Raw genomic sequence first — 11133 nt, forward strand, 5'->3', positions numbered from 1 at the left:
GATTTTGAAAATTCTTTATGACATATAAAACATAATTGAAATCTGATTATTTACTGGGTAGTTGATAATGTTAAGAAATTATTTTATTATTAAATATGGTTAGTATTATTGTGGCTAGATTTTTTAAAAAATAACCTTATATTTTTTAGATACGTACTAAAATTATTATGAATTAAGTAGGAGAAATAAATAAATTGAATCAAAACTAACATAGGCTTAATGGTGAAAAGCTCTACTAAATCAGAAAAAAAGATGAAGGCATCCACTATTACCATTATCATTTAATATTGTTTGAAAGTGCTAGATAGTTCATTTAGACAAGAGAACTAAATGAAGAGTATAATAATTAAAACAGAGAAAGCAACATTATCATAAGTTACAAAGATATTTATAGAACAAACTGAAAACTTTTTAGAAACCATTTAAAATATCGGTAAGGGTACTGGTTATATTAACTTTTCTTCACACAAACAACAGAAAGTTATGATACATAATGTGGGGAAGATCTCATTCAAAATAGTAACAAAATGAAAAACACATAAGCATGTATGTAACAAGAAATGCAAAAGACTACATAAAGAAATTTTTGCAACTTTTATGAAATACTTGAAAAAGGAGAAGAAATTGACATAACAAGGATACCCACACTAAATTAATCTGTATAGCCATTCAATCCCAAACAAAAGCCAGTCTGATTGGGGTGGAGAATATGTTCGGAAAAAAAAAAATATGCTAAATTTCTTTTTATAAATCAACAGGTAAATATAACTAAGGAAAATGTTAATTTTTGAGTCCTCCTTTGCCACTCTTCCACTTTTTTAAAAGGAAGGAAAGCAGAAGATATCCATGACGTCCTTCCAACTGGGCTCACTGATGGTGGCTCTGGCTCCGGCGGCCCCACTGGCCCCAGCCGAGCAGGGCCGAGGACAACGTCAGCAGCTGGGAGCCCTCACACAACATCTCACTTAAAATGTCATGTGTGCTACTTGGTTTAAATTGTCACCCCTCCAGCAACCACAAACAATGCAGACACAGCAGATGTGTTTTCTATTTAGAATTAAACAGTTTATCTCAACCACTGTCATTGTTATAGGGAAAAAATAAATAAATATCCATCTTAATGTAAACTTCAAAAGGTACTTTCTGGCAACAGGAGATATTTTCAAATCCAAAGTTCTCTGAGAAATCTAAGATTTGACCACAGAGTTTTTTCCCGAATCGAGATGTTGGCAGCTCCAAGAGTAGTAAAATGCAGCCTGGTCAAAAGATTTTTGGCCCGATATTACGTACAATAACTCATGTCATTGATGCTTAATGGTCTAAAACATTAAGTAAACATCATAAATGTCTTTTGTTATTAAATGTTCCATTCAAACATTTTGTTTAACTCTTGTGTAATGGAGAGAAAATAAGAAAGCTGTAGTAGAGATTGGCTCTTATGACAATCTTTGATTCACCATTCAGAGAGATTTTAAAAAATATATGCCATCTTCAACATTACCGAAAGAAAATAACTTTTTTTTTCTTTGTCGTATGCATTCTATCTCTGGTAGTTAAGCTCCTTGTAAGTTTGACTTTGTTCGGTCAAGTTCAAATTACCACCCATGTATTCAGAAGACTATAACTTTGTTTTCTCTCAAGTTGAGAAGTCAGCCTTCCTCTGTGATAACTAAAGTAGAAATATGGGTGTTTTCTTAATGTGAGGTTACAAAGACAGGAAAAATGCTACTTTTCAAAGATCATTTTGCAAGAATAACAATTTTTGTGGTAAAAGGAAAACCAAAATTGAGTTGTAAAAGAATGGCCTATCAAAACAGTGATCATCTAGTGTAGTTTAATCTAGTCCACATATCTTGACATAAATGAATTTGTGTTTCCATAATCTGAAGATTCTGTTTAGTCATTAAAACATAATTCATTTTATCCTGGATCTAACCTCATTGTTTCTCTTGTAGTGTTTTTGTTGTTGTTGTTTTCTTGTTGATTTTTTTTTTTTTAATCTTCAGCTAAAACATCAGTAAAAAGTCTTAGAGTGACACTAGTATTTTTCCATGGAACTTCTTTACTTCTAATTTAAGTAAAGACAGTTGCTTAGCTACTCTATTTGAATTATATATTCTCATAAACCCCAATGCTGAGAGTTAGGAGGTGCTTTCTGGTTCCTTTAGGGAGGAGAACATGCAAACAACATAAACCAAATGGTCATCCATTTATATTTTATAATTTTTATGTAAAGAAAATATAAAATCACATTTGGTATGTTGTATCCCATCCTAGTTGATTCTAATTGCATGTCTTGTAGCACATGCAGAAAACCCTATACTTTTGCGATAGCTGTATTGTTCTAAGGTTTTCTAAATGAAACGCCTGGAAGTTCATATTTTCATAGTATATCTATGATTCATTTGTTATTCTTTTATTTACTCAATGTTTATCTAGCAATTATTAATTAAATTTCCACTATGCCATAAATGAAAAAATAGTGTTCTTTCCTTAATAAAGTTGCTAGTTAGACTCCAGCTGGTCTGCCATATTTCTATTTCTGCCATAACTAATACAATTTTCTCTGTATATAAAATTTATTCAGACTCCTTTAGGACAATCATGGAATGACTAAGGCCATTGTGTTACACTTCGAACTACATTTACATAGCATCTAGAGCCATAGATTTTGTAAATAAATGATGTACAAAGTAGCAAGGCTGCACAATTTTATAATAAGAGCAGTAATAGGAAATGGACAACACAAACAACAAAGATGGTGCTATATTTTTCTTCAGAGCTTGAGAAAAATGAATGTTCCTAACAATTTTTTTAAAGTATTTATATTTTTACTGGCTCCAAGATTCAATACCTGAAAAGCAATTGTAGAGAGGTGTTTGAAAAATAGTCCATAAGCAAACATGAAGGGAATCTATAATGTGCCTTTTCTCTGTCAGAAAGCCTTAAAATTTCCTGCTATTAATCAAAAAAACTATTTGAGAAAAGTGGTATTTCATGGCTTAACTATCTACATCTTGATATGTCACTGCACCATAAACAAAAGTGTGGCTAGGTTGACATTTGACATCAAAAGTCTGAAAACTATTTCAGATACTACTCATCATGATAAGTTTTTCTATTTGAAGAAAATGAAGAGAATAATGATGATATGCAAATAATAAAAAATGAGTTTCCTGATACTTTTTATCTACTTTTATCACAACAAAATGTTTTTGGAATTTTGGAAAAGAAAATGTTGTAGTAATTAAACTTGTCAATCAATACCTAAAATAATTCCTTTTCCATTAAATAATAAAAAAGATAGATGGGGGAAAATCTGTAAACTCCAAAAAAAGATCAGTAAATATTGAAGCCTGAATTCTGGAATATTACAATCTTGCATATCATCATTCTATTCTTCCTTTTTCACTGCATAAATTATATCATAGATTGAGAGAATTTTTTACATTGGTTTTATTAAATCAGCAAAGAACATTTCTGTATTTTCTTTGGTTGAGGAGAATTTTAAAGTATAATTATCTTGAAAGATTACTCTAATACTAACTGCCATAGAGCCGTTAAAGCATAAAAGACTCTCTTAGAGACTTTTTCTCAGCAGTTACAGAGCTTAACGTTGTATTAAAAATCCTCCAGTTTACTTCCATTAAAAAAGCACAAGGTTCTCTCTATTCTTAGGCTTGTTCATGATAATTGGTTGCTTCATTCACTTAGCTAAGGAGATATGCTTTGAAACAAACTTTGGGGAGCTTTGTACATTTATGTGAAAGTGTTCTTTAAAAAGAGGAAGACAATAATACAGAGGGGATTAAAAACTATGTGGAAATAAGAGCTGTGAACCAGGCTGCCTGTGTTCAAGCCCTCAGCTGGAGCCAGCGTGATCAATGTCTAGAGATGACTTGTTTTCTCTACTTTTGTTTCCCTCTTTGAAGATTTAAGTGCTTTCTTCACTTACTAAGCTTGGTACCTAGAATATGTAAAATATGTGAAAACTCTTTCACTATATTCTACAAAGGAAAAGAATAATTGCAGAAATCTTAAGTGATGAGACTAATTATTATTTCTTCTTAATAATACATTTATTTCTTCTTAATAGCACAAAGGAAGCAAACAACGAAATCAATAAACAATACAATGAGACTTATCTTAAACTAATGATAAATGTCATTATTATTAAACTAATCATTAAACTGATAATGAAATGTATTATTTTAGACACAATAGAACATAAAGAGCCAAGGCAGTGCCTTCATTTCAAATGGAAAGAGTAGTTAACTATCTTAAGAATAATTGGTTCCTAAATTAACTACAAGGTGTTTCTTTTAGCTTTCAGTGAACACTTTCAAGTATTCAGAAATAAAATATTCTCCATGGCTCATGATAGTCCTGTAATTATAGAATTTTAGTGTTTATATATCTTAAAGGATGGGAAGAACATGAGGCAGGGGAGAATGCTGGGCCCTCATCTTTGCGACTAATTTCTTTGCAAGAAATATCTTTTGCTACTTTTAATAAGTAAGCCACTATAGATAGTGGATTGGCCAGACATTTTTCAGTTGCAGATGACCTAAATGTAAATAAATTTGAGTTAATGTGACCAGACCAGGAAGGGTAGGGGTGGAGCCGAACATTCTAACAACTCACCTTAGGTCCTGAATTCTGTCAGTTAATACCTCTCTGCAATCTCTCCGTCTCCCTCTCTGTCTCTCTGTCTCTCTCTTCAGTCACTATTTTCGACTTTGAGGATAGAGCAGTGAATAAATGAAGCAGATAGAATTTTTCACCCGCATGACCTTGCATTGCTTCATAAACCTTTAAGCATGAATTTGATATAACCACTCAGAGATGGAGAAAGGACATCCCTGGCAGAGAAAAAAGTATGAAGTTCATGTGACAGAACATTCCAGTAATAGCCAAGGATGGCTGAAGCACAGATTATGCACAGACATAAAGGGGGAGATGAGAGTTAAGATGGGGTCAAATGCCAAAGGGCCTTGAGTGTTGCAATAGGAGTCAACAGCTAAGACATCATATTGAAGATGAATCCACAGAATTTGGAAATAGATAGTAGGTAAAGAAGAGAGAATAGTCAAAGAAGAGTGTAGTTTCTAACTCTAAAAACTATAAAACTGCATTTAATTGATTGAATAATACCTATCCCTTTAGGGAAAGGAATAGGCCTTACTCGGTCTATAGATTAAAATGTAACCTCATCTAAGAATTTATAGACACACCTAGAATAATGCTTGATAAATATCTGGCTACCCCATGGCCCATTCAAACTAACATAAAATTAACCATCACAGTTGGGCTCAAGCACATTTTTGAGCCTTTGTTCATGGGAAATCCTCTGATTGAAATGCTTTCTCATAATGCTCCTGACCCGCTTCACACCCACTCCTGTTAACTGCCACCATTATCTTTGGGAATATTTCCTCGTCCTTTATGAATTTCCCAAATGTTGTTATCGAAATCCTACACTTCACACTAAGCAATACTGTGCATGTTCTAGTTCATACAGCACATGCTACCAATATAGCACATATCCTATTGCTTTAATTATTAGCTCAAAGTTCTGTCATCTGATGTTAATATGAATCCCCCAAAGACATAGACCATGTTTTTTTACTATTATTTTCTTGTGTTAAAAATATATGTAAACATAAAATTTGCCATTTTAACTATTCTACTCCTAAGTAGCTACCCAAAATAATTGAAAACAGGATCCAAAAAGACACTCGTAGACCAATGTTTACAGCAGCACTACTCACAATAGCCTAAAGGTGAAAACAACCCAAGTGCTCATCAAAAGATGAATGCATAAACAAAATGTGGTATATTGATACAATAGAATACTATTCAGCCATAAAAAAGACTGAAGTTCTGATATATGCTACAACATGGATGAACTTTGAAAATATTATGTTAACTGAAGTAAGCTGACTCTGTTTTATTCATCCTTGTACATACACCACTCAATGTGGCATTTAGCACCTACCTAGTATAGTATATAGGTATAGGTTTGGAGCCAGAATTCCTGGGTTCAAATTTTGGAATGCTTATTCCCTAGTTGTTTAATCTGGACAAGTTACTTAAACCCTTATGCCTAATTTTTCCTGCTCAGAGAATTGGAAGTAGTAATTGTATCCATCTTGTAGAACTATTATGAAGAATAAGTGAGTTATAATAATTATAAGGAGCTTAGAACAGTATCTGAAACACAATAATACTAACAGGTATTATTATTATTATTGTCTATGATATCATTTAATGAATTTATAGATGAGGTGCAGGTTGGGAAAGAATTATCAACATTTGAGAGATAGAACTTTTAGGAAAGAACTCTTAAAGCTAAGAAGACTGATATTATTTAAAAGGGTATTTTGCATGCCATATCACAGAGAGTACAAGAGAATGGGCACTGAAGTTGTATTGCCCAAACATGAATCATGACTTCACCACGCACTAGCTGTGTGGCTTTGGGTAAACTCCCAAGTGTTGGAGCCTCGGTTTTCTAAAACTAGAAAAGGGTTAGTAAAGGTTGTGATGAAATAATTCCAATAAAACATTTAGCATTGCACCTAGCACAAATTAAGCACTCAATAAGTGCTAGTTACTATTAATAGTGTTAAAATAAAATAATCTTTATTAAGTTCTTGACATTCTTTAATTAAAAACATTAGTCTGTGATTTTTAATATACCATTCAGTTGATGCCACTCACAACTTCCATTCAAAGACAGTCTACTTTGTATTGGAATTGGATTTTAACCAGTTTTCCAGAATGCCTACATATGCAATAATAAACATGAAATTCCTCTAAAATTGACCTCAGTCATTCATTACTGCCTAGAAATCAAGGAGCAAAAATCATCAGCTTTGTGTAATGTCAAGCTCAGTGCGTGTCCTCATTTTAAAAATAAGACAGTGGTGCAGATGGAGAGAACAAATGGATTGGATCGGTGAATGTTTATCATTTTTTAATATTTTGAAACCAGATGTGCTACATACACATTGCTGGTTTCCTTCTAAGGAAGCTTCATTGGTGGGTTACTAATCTTTAATAAGAAATTACAACATTCTCATCCAGCTTAAATCAACTATTTTTAATATACAATCAGACAGCCACTGCTACAATCCTTTAGAAAATAGAAAACAGATGCTTAATAGAAAGAATAGTATCAGCCAAGAAATTCCTGATGATCTTTTTATAGAATGTAAACTTACATATTTTATGGGTCTTTTTAATGAACTGCTATAGAACAACTTCAGCAGTCAAAACATTTCATGAAAATAGACGTGAGCAATTTGTCACTTGTTACCACAGTCACAGAAAATCCTTCAGTTGCAACCCTGGAAAAATGGACCTATTAGTGGCTTTTACTATGTTATTTACCAGAGATCTGCTTAGATACATTGGAGAAAGGAGGAGTTAGGATAAACAAACTGAGATGCCTCTATTTCTTTAGGTGTTTCTGCTAGACCTGGCAAAGATCTCTTGCTAGGTACGAATATTTCTGTGCTAATTGTGCTCACAGGGGAACGGCACAGTGGTGTAAAGCCAGAGATTGTGTTTTTTCAGGGCTGCTTTTAGTAGAGAATTGTTCAGTGGAAACTTAGACTCATGTGAGCAGGATTGTGGCTTAGAAGGGTCTACAGGAAGCCTTTTGTTTACCTATTGGAGTTAAAATTTAACCAACCTTTCTTTGGCTCAGTCCAACTGTGAAATTATTGAAAAGAAGTAGCAAGCAATAGCTACCTAGCTCCATTTCTGAATTGGTCTCTGTTGGATGTCTATTGTGCCTCTACAATTTGGGACATAAAAGAAAGAGTTGAGAGAATAGGAATTTACCCTTTCTATATCTCCGCCCTATCACCTGTGCTAACCTCATGTATCTTTCACATCTTTTGTTATCTTTTAATGCTGGTTTAGAGGATGAGGGAGTAGAGTGAAGAAAAGCAAAAATTAAATAAATAAACTAGGAAATAGAAAATCTAAGGAATGATATAAGTACTCTGTACTTAGCATCGTTCCAAAGGAGGGAGGTTTTTTTTTAAACAAAACAAAACAAAGTAATGTAGCATTTTACCCACTCTATGATGGCCCACAGGAAAAGATGAGGGCTGATGGTGCTAAAGTTAACAAAATTTAAATTAGAAAGGTGTTGAGACACACTTTCCTGTCCTGAAACTCTATGAAAGCTATTTCCTTTTCCTTTATTTAAAAAGAAGCATTTTGCTCTTATGATTTTTTGGTAGCTAAAAAAGAAAAAAAAAATGGAAGCATTGTCATACCCTAAATTTGCTGCTGTTCAGAAAATTAGATAAATAAATATACTATCTGACCCTATAAGGAGTAAAAACATTGATTCCGAGAAAATTTAGCATAAAATACAACATTTATAGCATAATGAAAGTGCTACTATGGAAAACACTTAGGATGCCCCATAAGCCTGATTATGTAGCAGGAAAAGATTAAACTCTACCTACATGGTCTTCATAAACAGTTCAAGAGAATATCTATTAGTTCATTTATTTAACAAATATTTTTGAGTGCCCCATATGTAAAAGATCTTAGTGCTATAAAATGTTTGAGATGCACAGATAAAATTAACGTGCTCTTAAGAAACTTATAGTCTCGTAGAGGTTATAAAAATAACTTAAATATGGCAGAGACTGCTATTTACCCATCAGTATCCCTTTTAGCATTCAACTGAATGTCTATACACCCCTTACAGTTAGATGGTACATATGATTTTTCAATGTTGGTTAATGAAATACAAGCAGAGTGCTGCTGTTGGAGACTTCTGGAAAGGCTTTCTAAGGGGAGCTCACTCCCACCTGGGAGGGTAGGCCTTTTGTCCCTTACCTTGTCCCTTCCTCTTTCCTATTTCCTGGAACACATATGGCTTGAGTTTAGCAGCTATCTTGAACAATCAAGTGACCTTCGGGATGGAAATATCAGACTGGGCAAATCAAAAGATAGAACAAGATCTTTTGAGCAAGGAGTCTACATACCAGACCTACACAGCATACTTCCCACTGCTTTTACATCAGAGAACGATTAACCTCTGTCTTATTCAGATACAAGCCTAATATTAACTGACACATTAAATTACTGTGATTAATATTGGGAAGTGGTAAGTAATATTATGTATGTACAAATCAAATGCCATGGGAACAGAGATGGGGAAATGGTGATGAGCAGAGAGGATTTTCTGAGAAGGTGGTATATTAGCTAGCGAGGGGTATCAGAACAAAATAGCACAGATAGGGCGGCTTAAGCAACAGAAATTTATTTTCCCACAGTTTTAGAGGGTAGAAGTTCAAGATCGAGGTGCTGTCAGAGTTGGTTTCTGGTGGGAAATCTCTTCCTGGCTTGTAGAGGATTGTCTTCTTGCCGTGTTCTCGCATGGCCTTTCCTCTGTGTGTAGTGAGGGAGAGAGATCTCTGTTGTGTCTTCCTCTTCTCATAAAGCCTATAGAATTAGGACCCCACCCTTATGTCTTCGTTTAACCTTAATGACCTCCCTAAAGGTTCTATTTCACATTATGGGTTTGGGCTTCAAAATATCAATTTTGAGAAGACACAATTCAGTCCATACAGGTGGTATGTGAACTAGACTTATAAAGTTGGATAGAAATTAAATATACAAAAACTGCCAGTGTTGAAAACTAGGGAACTAAATAACTAGACATAGGGATGGATATTCAGAGTGTACATGTAAGACAAGAGTGGTTCCAGTTGATCAGACTCTAAGGGCCATAAAGGGAATTGAACTGTAAGAACCATAAAATAGAAAACAGAATTGGACAGCTAGATGGGAGATTGAATGCCCGGTTCAAGTTCAGACTTCATTGTTCAGATAATGAGGAGTCATTGAAGGTTTATGAGCTGAGTAATGACACGATCAGAGCTGAACTGCAGAAAGATCATTTGTGGGTAGTGTATGAGAGATTGGACTGAGTGGAAACTGGAAACAGAGAACAGTAAAAAAGACCATTGCAATAGTTCAGGGGAAAGACAATGACCTGAAAGTTAGATCCAATTAAGTATAATTATTAATAAGTATAAATAGCAAGAATTTAAAGTAAAATTCTTAATATTTTTCTTATCTCTCTTTTTCCATTTGATATTTGGTATTTTTATCCTGCAGCTTTTTTTTTTGGCATTTTCAGTTCTGAAGACTTAATCCCACTATTGAGAAAATTTTACAGGCAAGTACATGGAATTCACATCCAACAATTAAGGAATTTTTGGAAATTTTAAAGGGAGAAAAAAATCACTTGTCAGAGATCTGGAATACTCATTTTGAAACTGGATTTGCTTACGCATAAGGAATCTTACAGTTTTGGTTTTTGAAATACTTAAATATTTCACAATTAAAAATATAACTGTCTGGAAAATGCTAAACTGGGCACTTGAATTTTATTGAGCTACACAAATTGACTACTAAATGAACACTCATCACGTTATCCATACCATTCAAAATAAACATCAATATTTATTATGTAAATAGGAATTAAAAACAAAACAAAATTCTCGGTAAGACCTCATATGTAACAAAACCAGCATATTTTGCTTGTGTTTTAGCTACCGAGTTGTTTAGTTTTTCATGTTTTTTTCTCAAAACAATTTCATTTCTTCTCATGCTGGAATTCAGCCCATAGTCATATTCAGGATAGCCAGAACTAGAGTCCATTTGGCATTGATCCAGTTGATGCTTAGTTGAAATAAATTATTGTTTCCAAATAGCCCTCTTGTTTTGTTGCTATTTTCTTTCCCAGACTAGAGGCTTAGTGGTTTAAAACACATCCTTGTAGTTTTTCCGCAATGCCAGAATCACAATCTAATCCTTTAGTTTGCAGAGGAGGGAAATATGTCATTAATCAATAAATAGCTACTGACTTATCATCATGAGCAAGGCAGTAGGCTAGGCACTCTTGGGAATACAAATGGAACCCCTGTTCACTGACTCGTAAGACTTAGTTTGAAATTAAAAAAAATTTTTTCGATATTTTCTCCAACAAGAAAGTCTCAGGAGCTCTGGCTTGTTTGAAATTACTCTGGAATAGCCTGGGCCTCCCTAGCAAGAGGCTCATGCATATTTCTTACTGGTGTTTCTCCGTTACCA

Source organism: Pteropus vampyrus, unplaced genomic scaffold (genome assembly GCF_000151845.1).
Source record: "Pteropus vampyrus isolate Shadow unplaced genomic scaffold, Pvam_2.0 Scaffold24, whole genome shotgun sequence".
NCBI lineage: Eukaryota > Metazoa > Chordata > Mammalia > Chiroptera > Pteropodidae > Pteropus > Pteropus vampyrus.